The 10,000-nt window shown below is 47.0% G+C and overlaps 1 protein-coding gene across 1 annotated transcript in view; it reads left to right on the top strand.

Annotated features, from left to right (window-relative positions):
- LOC127007566 (protein AF-17-like) overlaps positions 1–10,000 on the top strand; it is a 98,531-nt gene that overhangs the window by 45,710 nt on the left and 42,821 nt on the right. The window lies entirely within an intron of this gene.

Genomic DNA, 10,000 nt, shown 5'->3' with positions numbered 1-10,000 from the left:
TGCATGAGAAAGATATATTTTTTTTACATTTGTTCTCTACAGTGATTGGTCATGTTTTTTTTCCAAAGTTTCGTGAGTATTTTTTGTATTTTACTCACTTTTCATTTTCCGATTGTTTCCCGCTCCTTTCCCGGACCTCGGCGCCGGGGCGTGTTGTGGCGGGTCACTGAAGGAGGTGGACGGCTGACGCTGAGTCGTGGTTTTACCTTCTGTGAGGTGGACTCTGAGGATGAGTCACAGTGTTTATCCTTTCATTCATTTATTCAGTCAGTCGGTGAGTCAGTCAGGATTTTTATCATCTTAACGTCAGGTACATCCACTGACCCAAAAAAGATACGCTCCGAATTTTGAGGATAAAGTTAAAAAAAAAAAAGTTAAGGCATCTCGTATACAAAGTGATATGGAAATACAAGACATTATAAGGAGGAAACCCACATTTTCCACCGTTTATAACAGATACGAACTTCAATGACACGTCAGGAAAATGCTTTAAGGTATATGCATGTGTAGGTGTGGGTGTGTGGGGGTATGGGTGTAAGGAGGAGGGGGTCTTAGGGGGAGCCAGGCGTCGCCACCTCCTGCCCCCGCCGCCGCCGCGCTCCTCACTTCCCTTGCACTCCGGTCCCTTCTCAGTGATCATGACACCCCCGAGGTACGTCTTTATTAGCGCCAGGAGGACTCACGGCACCTGAGAGGGCCTAAAGCAGTGATGGTGGCGGTGGGAGCGTGAGTAGTAGTAGTAGTAGTAGTAGTAGTAGTAGTAGTGATGGTGGTGGTAATATTGGCCGCTGTAACAGTATTAGCAATGAAGAACAGGGAGTTTGGAAGCATTGTTCAATAAGCCGAAGCTAAAGAATGGAGAGAAAGTTGGCGGAAATCAGCTCCGTGTTTTGTTTTCTTTGATAAATAATGTCCTCCAAGAAACGACGCCCAGATAGGAAGTTGACTCCTGTTTCGATGGGTCTCGGAGGGAAGTATATAGAGGAGAACTTGTGGAAGGAAGGAGATTCTCGGAGAGGAAGACTTTATATAGCGTAGCAGATTGTATCGGAAAAGCCTTCTCTTTAGAACCTAAAGGAAAGTATTGTATGCTGGAGTAACTTGCTTAGAGGGAGGGTTGGATGGAAGGAAACGGAAGAGTTGTTTGGCGTAAAGGAAGAGTTGTGGGGTAGGAGAAGGAATAGAGAAGGAAGGGTTGGGAGGAAGAAAAGAAAGAAGAGTTGTCTGGTACAGAGGAAGAGTTGGGGGGTAGGAGAAGGAAGAGAGAAGGTAGAGTTGGGAGGAAGAAGGAGAGGAAGAGTTGGGGGAGTAGGAGAAGGAAGAGAGAAGGAAGAGTTCGGAGGAAGATGGAGAGAAGGAAGAGTTGTTTGGCATAGAGGAAGAGTTTGAGGGGCTAGGAGAAGGAAGAGAGAAGGAGGAGTTAACTGGCATAGAGGTAGAGGTTAGAGGGGGAGGTAAAGGAAGAGAGGAGGAGGAGATGACTAGCATGAAGGTGGTGCATCGCGTGCCGGCAAAGATTGTGCAGTGACTGAGTATAGTTTGGTGTGATTTTGCCGTAGATTATAGTTCGTTCAGTCCTAAGTTTACTTGCACATAATAGTGACCCACATAATATTCATCAACCGTTGCCTTCTGTATTGTCGCAGGGTGTAGAGGAACCGTCCACGTGTATAATCACCACCTTTAACATATCGTTACTCAACAGCAGGAAATTGCGCTCTTGGTTCGTAGTTTGACGTGGCGTTCACAGGTTCGATGAAGAATGTCACCTCCCAGCCTTATATGATCGAGGTCATTGTGTGCATTATCATATGTTTCGGGGCTTGGGAGAGCGGGTAGCCTGGTTGTTCGCACATTTTGGTGGAGGTAAACAGAGGTGACGGAGGTCTTGACAAAATTGAAATGTAGATTGGCATGCAATGAAGAAGAAGAAGAAGAAGCAGAAGCAGAAGCAGAAGAAGAAGAAGAAGAAGCTGAGGAGAAGGAATAGAAGAAAGAGTTTTAGAAGAACCTGGAGTAATTTTGCATGTGGCGAGCAAGGGCGAGTTACAACGGGCGCTTCATGGCGACGACCTAAGTTACTTCAAATTAGTAACCATTAGGAAAGGTCAGGCCGCCAGCAGGGCCTTAGAGCCTTCCTGATGGTGGGAATGGCGGACGCGAGGCTCTGCTGCTGGTGTAGTGAGAGCCGTAGGTGTAGTGATGAAGGGTGTGGGGCATCGGGGCAGGTCATGGAGGTGTTAGATTGGGTTTGGTATGTTGGGACTGGTTGGGGTCGTTTGGGGTGTGTCGGAGGGGATTGGTGTGAGGTTTAGGGTGAGATTGGCTGCCTTGAGGTGGATCAGAACTGCTTGTTGTGGTGCTAGATTTGGTTGACTTATGTTGTGGTTGGTTGAGATTGTTTGGGGTGTGTCTGAGGAGATTGTTGTTAGGTTTCGGGTGAGATTGGCTGCACTGTGGTGGGTCAGAACTGGTGGTTGTGGTGCTAGGTTGTAATTGTCTCTGTAACAGCTGAGTAGACTGTTTGGGCTCGTCTGGATTGTTGGAGGCGGCTCGGAGAAAGCTGTTGCGGAGTGCAGGGTGAAGTTGGCTGAACTGTGGTGAGTCGAGGCAGGTTGAGGTGGGAAGGAATGGATCTTTCTGTGTTGGGAGATGTTAAGAAACCAAGGGAATGATTTTGGTAGCGTGGATGAGCTTTGTGGTTAGAATTTGAGGATTAATTAGATTATTTTCATGACAGGGATGAGAAGAGCAAGGCGTCACTGTGAAAAGATAATCTAATATTCTTTTCTCTGACGAAGGCCATCTTTCATTACAACTCAGAGTACAATGAGTAAGGCATGGAGTAAACAGGCAGGCCCAGTAGCGGGCATGGGAGTCTCCAGCAGCTGCATGCGCCATCATTGCTACATGGCCGCTGCCCCGAGCTCGGCGTTCATGCATATGAGAGTAAACACTGTGCTGCGCCACGGTGCGTCGTAGGTAATGAATAAGGCGGCGCCCCGACCATCCTTCCCGGGGCCATGCAACTCCCCAACGTTAATTCATTTTCCCGCTGCCGCCCCCCCCCCCTCCCCCCCCACCCCACACCACCCTTCACTTCACCTGCCTTGACTAAGCCTTACCGAGAACCTCATTCTTAGTGTGTGAGAGTGGAGTTATGACCTTATTAGATAAAAAAGAACTAATATATTAAGAATGAAGACTAAATTCGTTCTAAATAAGTGCAAACAGTAGATAAAATATGAACAGAATGTGAAAAACAGAATTAAAGTAAACTGAAATATAAAGTATTAACGACGGAAAGAAGCAAGTAAATAAAATACGAGTCATAATTCCATTAGCACAAAAAAAAGGAGAGACAGCTATATAGGTGGATAGATTTATGGTCACACACACACACACACACACACACTATCTTGGTGGAGCAATGCTAGGACTATGGCGGGTAAAGCCGAGCAACAGGGGGGTGGTGGAGTGGGGAGGGGAAGTAGGCAGCAGGAGGAGGCGGAGTTGGCAGCAGCAGGAAAGTGCAAGGTTAGGATGGGGTGAGAGAGGGACGAGGAAGTGGAAGTAGGAAGCAGGAGCAGGAGGAGGGCAGGCTAGGACGGAGTTAGCGAGTGGGAGGGGGGGAAGGAGGGGGGCAGGTTTTGGTGGAGTGTGGGGCGCACGGGGTCCACGCGGGCGGCGGCGCAGGGGGGGACGGCGGCCCCGCGGCAGGGCTCCCCCGGGGCAGACTCATATTAATCATATCCCGCCCCCGGCACAGCCCCGCCTCCCGGGAGACTCACGTTTCCATGGAGACGAGGAGGTAGCTAATAGGAACTCAAATTGCCGGCATTATCGCTTGAAAATGCCAGGAAAATATGAAACTGTGAAATGGGTTTAATTGTCAAGGGAATGGAAGCTGGGCTCGCTGTAGGCTGTTGTAAGAAGTGGGTCCTGGAGTGGCGGAGTGGTTGCCGAGGGGGGGGGGATTAAGGGGAGAGGAGAGGAGAGTGAGGGGAAGCACTGCCAGGCTGCCCTGGGAACGATATATATTTATCTGTTTGTGTTTGATGTATTCTTACCTTGTTTGTCTGAAAAGAGGCGCGGGGATCGTTTTCACCTCCACAGCGCTGCGTGTTGAGAGGATGCGCGTGTGTACACACACACACACACACACACACACACGGCCCGGTAGCTCAGTGGATAGAGCGTCTGCCTCACAACCAGAAGGACCGGGGTTCGATTCCCCGGCCGGGTGAAGATAAGTTGGGTTTATCTTCTTTCACGTGTAGCCCTGTTCACCTAGCAGTGAGTAGGTACGCGACGTTAGGCAAGGAGTTGTGACCTCGTTGTCGCGGTGTGTTGTGTGTGAGTGGTCTCAGCCCTACCCAAAGATCGGTACTATGAGCTCTGTGCTCTTCCGTAGGGGAACGGCTGGCTGTTTCGAGAAAGACCCGCAGCAGACCTAGAGGTGAGTTACACACACACACACACACACACATATACAGTATATATATATATATATATATATATATATATATATATATATATATATATATATATATATATATATATATATATATATATATATATATATATATATATATATATATATATATATATATATATATATATATATATATATATATATATATATTAATGATGCACAGAAATAACTGCGATCATGAATAAATACAAGAAGAGTGCGAATCTGTTAATGATAAAGTTGTGTGTCTATAGCGTGGTGTGTATGTGTGTGTGTGTGTGTGTGTGGCATCGTACATCAGCCACTCTGAAGGTTTACCCAGGGCGGCCAACGCTCCCAGCCGCGCACAGCCTTTCAAAGTTTGATAACATGTTGAGCGCTGTAAGTAGACGAAGAGAGCTCCGTATGAATAGAATTTGCATCCATGATGAAGGAATTAGTGATGGAATGTGATGACTGAAGCGGCGCCTTTCCCTCACCCCCTTCCCCCGTCACTCCCTTCCTATCGTATATGTTCCTTCCCCCACCATCCCACACAGACCCACACACCCTCCCGCTGAAGCTGCTCCTGGCCCTGAGTCGCGTCAGGAGGAGAAGGAATCCATGTGTTGGGTTACATGACTGTTCCTTTACTGATCTTTAAAAACTAGAAACTGTGTCAGGGGGCAAGTCAGTCTTGTCACCGCTCACATCTCTCGGGGGCCATAGTTTCGCGTGGCCTAAGTGCTCATCTCCGTCTCAATATCCCTTGACTCTGTGAATAATATGAACCCATTACCATATTCATCAACAGGCGTGACATACATACTCGTGTGAAATATGGAGAACATTTAAAACAATCTATACTTACCTGAAGTAAAGAAATGTATTACTAAAATTATTTATTCATTCAAATAATAATTCATTCATTTTTGTCCTTATTTCCGTCATTCTTTCTCTCTTTCTTTTTTCTTTCTTTTTCTTTCTTTCCATATTCATTGATTGCTTCTATATTATATTATATTTTTGCTCACAGAAAGGTAGAGTTTAAGAAAGGACAGCATATATACTATTTCCGAAGTGAACTCAAAGGATGCAGGATATGATGTGAAGACCGAATTGCGTTAGAAAAAGAATAGTCAAGTACAGTTTCCTACCTACACAAAGTACCTACGCGTATACAGGTTGAGAGGAGAGGAGTAATAACCCTTTTAAGACAACGGGGAAAAACGGCGAGCGAGGCAACACTGCGGCAGGATGTGTGTGAGAAACTAGCGACAGTTAATTAAAGGAGGGGAGTCGAGACGCATATCCTTTAATTCTACCTTGTTTAATGGAGCTGCGTAGGTGGTGGTGGTGGGTATGGTGGTGGTGGTGCTCCCCTACATACATACATACAAGGTGCTCTACTATGTATGTGTTAGGGTGAGGAAAGTTTCTCTTATAATTCGACTTTTGTGGGACTTTTTGTGCTGAAGGAAGCGTCTGAGCTATAACGTCTAAAAGCTGGCAAAAATGATTAGCAGTAACATCAACAAGCCCAGTAATGAGAACATGGAAGAGAAAGAAGAGTAGAAGTATGAGACGTAGCAGAAGGGACGGGAGGAGGAGGAGGAGGAGGAGGAGGAGGAGGAGGAGGAGGAGGAGGAGGAGGAGGAGGAAGTTTTAGTGACTGATTACTCAGTTCGACAAAAAACAAAAACAAAAAAACTGCGTCGTCTCACTTTAATCGACAGACCATTATTTCTATTTTTTATATTTTTTTTATTGATGTAAATAAATCTGTCCGGGTACTTGAAGACAGATCCCTATATGAAATCACCTGTAGTTGCCTCTTTTCCAGCGTGCAGAGGTTGACTTGCCTAAGTTGTTTTGTTCTTCAGACGAGGAACGGGGCCGTTTTTCGCCCAGACCCAGGCAGGTCACTGAGGGTCACGTCAGGGAGGCCAAAGTACTAGCGAAGCGGAGAGGCCGGGCTCAAATTACTAGTCGCGAGTTTTTTTCAACATGTTTGTGGATGAGTGTAATGATGCGATACAAAGTCAACAGGAGATGAGTTAATGAGTCGCGCGTGAGTGTGTGGTGATAGGGAAGCGGTGTTGCCGGGGTGGACGTGGAAGTACGGGGTGATGCAAGGTAGGGTGATGCCGACCAGCGTGGAGGCAATTATGAGGGGATTATTAAGTCTTGCGGGAGTGAAGGGTTTGCAGTCTCGTGGGAGATGATTAAATCTTGTGGGAAGACTGGCGTCACTAGGGATTTGATAGGCGTAACTGTAACGACTTGTGCGTCAGCTGTTTGTAAGAAAAAATTATAGGTAACCAACCATTGTTTATGTTGTTTATGACATGATACAGAAGTCTGCTTCCACAGTAATACTGCTACGGCACTATGATAGTTAAACGGAGAGTTTACTAATTACACAGCAACATAAGTTGTTAACAATAGTAAAAGTACTTTGAAACGAGTGCAAAAAATCTTATAACGTAAGAATTCGAAGATTTGATAAAGTCGGAGAGAAGGGCGCTATTATAAAGTACAAAGTTCACACATTTGAAACAGATTACGTGTCAACACATCGCAAGACAACAGAATGCAAGCAGGAACATCCAGTAAGTAGAGTAGTCCACCTCAGAGAACCAAGAGAGCTCATGACCACTCACTGAGGTTAGGAAGAGAAGGAGAAAAAAGAAGGTAGAAGTTAAAGGAATAGATGTAGATGAACGTTGAGGATAGGAGACGTAGGGGTAGAATGAAATGGAGGAGGAGAAAATGATGGAAGTAAAGGAGGAGGAGGACGGAAGGGAGGAGGAAGAGATGGAAATAAATGAGACGGAGGAGGAGAAAGTAGAACAAAAACAAGAACAAAGAGATGAACAGGAATAAGAAGTAACTGGAACAGATAGGAATGAAGGAGGAGGAGCTCGGAGGAGGAGGCCGAGGAGAAACATTACATTTCCCGGGGGCGGCGGCGGCTTCCTTGTCGGGGGCCGAGACATAATGGTGGTCTGTCCTCGCCGCCGCGGACAACGAGGAACACACAATTAACAGAAAAGTTCCCCTTAATTAGTATTGATCTGCACCACTTCCACGAGAGCTGGCCGGACGCGTCTTCCTCTTCCTCCTCCTCCTCCTCCTCCTCCTCCTCCTTGTTTCTTTACTTCCCATCATTTTCCTTCTGCTCCTCTTCTTCCGACTGATTCTGGTCCTCCTCTCTTCTTTCTCCTTCTTCCTCTCTTCGTCCTCCCCTTCCTTCCACCTCTTCCTCCTCCTTCCTCTTTTCGTCCTCCTCCTCCTTCATCGTCCTCCTTTTATTTCGTCTTCATCCTCCACCTGCTACCCTTTCTCTTCCTCCTCCTCCTCCTCCTCCTCCTCCTCCACCTGCTACCCTTTCTCCCCCCTCCTCCTCCTCCTCCTCCCCCCCTCACCCCCCAGCTACAAGTCGGGTTTTGTCAGCGAAATTCCCCAAAGTAAAATGTCGGGAGATTAGCCGTGGTTTACAGTCGCAATAATGTATTCACAAATGGCTCTCTAGGGTTCAGCCAAATAGTCATACTCACAACTTAGAGGAGAAAACTCGATATGGGATAACTTTGTAAATTGGGGCATAGTCATGGCTAAGATATTGTTGTGCTGCCAGGGAGGGGGAGAAGAGGGTGGCAGGGAAGGGGGGAGGGGTAGGTATCGTGTCATGGTATGCTATGTTAGGTATTACTAGGTATGGACAGGTAAGTAGACAGGTAGGTAGATAGATTATGCTATGCTATACTATGTTAGGTGTTGTCAGGTAGGTATGGAGATAGGCAGGTACGGCGGTCTCTAATTAGGTAAGTTGAGTAGCAGATGTCATTAAGTTCGTATTTCTTTGTTAAGGTTCGTTTTAGTGTTGTTTGGTTATAATGGTGGTCGTGGTGGTGGTGATAATGGTGGTGGTGTTAGTAAGGTTGTAATATCTGTCGTGTGGTCCTGGTGTTGTGTTGAATGGTTATGATAGTGGTGAGGGTGCTTATAGTGATGATTGTGGTGGTGGTGATGGTGATAGTGGTGTTATTGAGGTTCGATTATGATGTTTTGTATTGGTGGTGATGGTGATGTGTAATGAAGTAGTGTTTTCAGTCATGTACTCTCTAAAGTGCGGGGTGTATGGTGATGGTCTGTTGTGAGAGAGACGTTGTTGTTGTTGGTGGTGCAGCTGATGGTGGCGATGGTGGCTGTGGTATAGGTTAGGTGGCGGGGCGGTGGTGGTGGTGGTGGTAGGGATACATAGCTGGTAGTTGCAGTGGTGGCGGCCGTGTTGGTGGTGGTGGCGGCCGTGGTGATGGTGGTGGCGGCCGTGGTGATGGTGGTGGCGGCCGTGGTGATGGTGGTGGCGGCCGTGGTGATGGTGGTGGCGGCCGTGGTGATGGTGGTGGCGGCCGTGGTGATGGTGGTGGCGGCCGTGGTGATGGTGGTGGCGGCCGGGCTGGTGGTTAAGTAGTGGCGGGGATTTCATTGTTCCCTCCGTCATTTCCTGTAATTTAGGTAATACACTCAGGTAATGCGTATGGTATAAATTCCTTGAACTTTCTTTTACATTGCTTCCTTTCCTTTCATTTTGCATAATTTTACTAATTTCTAAGAAATTTTACACTCGTAGATCTCGCTTTCATTTCTTTCTGAGTCTTAGTAGTAACTATAACTATTATTAATACTGCTGCTCCTGCTGCTGCTGCTGCTGCTGCTGCTACTACTACTACTACTACTACTACTACTACTACTGCTACTGCTACTACTACTACTACCACTGTTTCTGCTACTGCTACTATATAGTACTACTTTTTTTCTTATGTGTTGCCAATAGCGCTGGTAGGCTCTCTTTGAGCGGATAGCCACAGCCCGTTAATGCCGTAGGTGAATCTTATTTTAAGTAGCTGCCGTGATATATTACTTCCTTGGTCTCCTTTGTCACCCCACCCCCACCATCGCCCCCCGGCGATGCTTCAAAATTGTCAGTGTCATTCGTTGGGACTTGAACTCGGGTCCTCTGGATCAGCATATCTGCGCGCAGACCACTCGGCCAACGTCTCCCCAAGCTATTTCTACCCTCACCACCACAAATAACGGTTCCGTGGAGCGGTTCGTCTTGCCCGGGCAGTCGGCGTGCAGCCCACCCAGCTGTTCATCCTCCCTGGGGAAGGTAAACTGTGGCAATCCTGGATTTCACATTGGCCCGTTTCCCGGGGTAATGGGTTCTTAACTATTACAGGCTATAAGGCCAACGATACAGAGTTGAGCTCCGCAGCCACGCGCAGCTATAGCGTATGCCCGCTACTTTACCTTACCATAAATATCTACTACTGGTTTTGTTGTTACCATTGCACTGTTAACCTTCTTCCGGCTTATTTGGCAGGGTGTAGATACTTGCCATTGCTGCCTCGTGTGCTATGTTTCAACGAAATTAACGGCAACAAAGTAGATTTCCTTTTTTTGTTATTACACAAATCCGTCTCTTTCGGGCCAGGAGTCGAGTCCGGGACCTCTCTGTTTTGAGTGTAGCAAGCCAACCAT

Source organism: Eriocheir sinensis, chromosome 35 (assembly GCF_024679095.1).
Source record: "Eriocheir sinensis breed Jianghai 21 chromosome 35, ASM2467909v1, whole genome shotgun sequence".
Classification (NCBI taxonomy): domain Eukaryota; kingdom Metazoa; phylum Arthropoda; class Malacostraca; order Decapoda; family Varunidae; genus Eriocheir; species Eriocheir sinensis.
The sequence above is the reverse complement of the archived record's forward strand: the minus strand, read 5'-3'. Positions and strand labels throughout refer to the sequence as shown.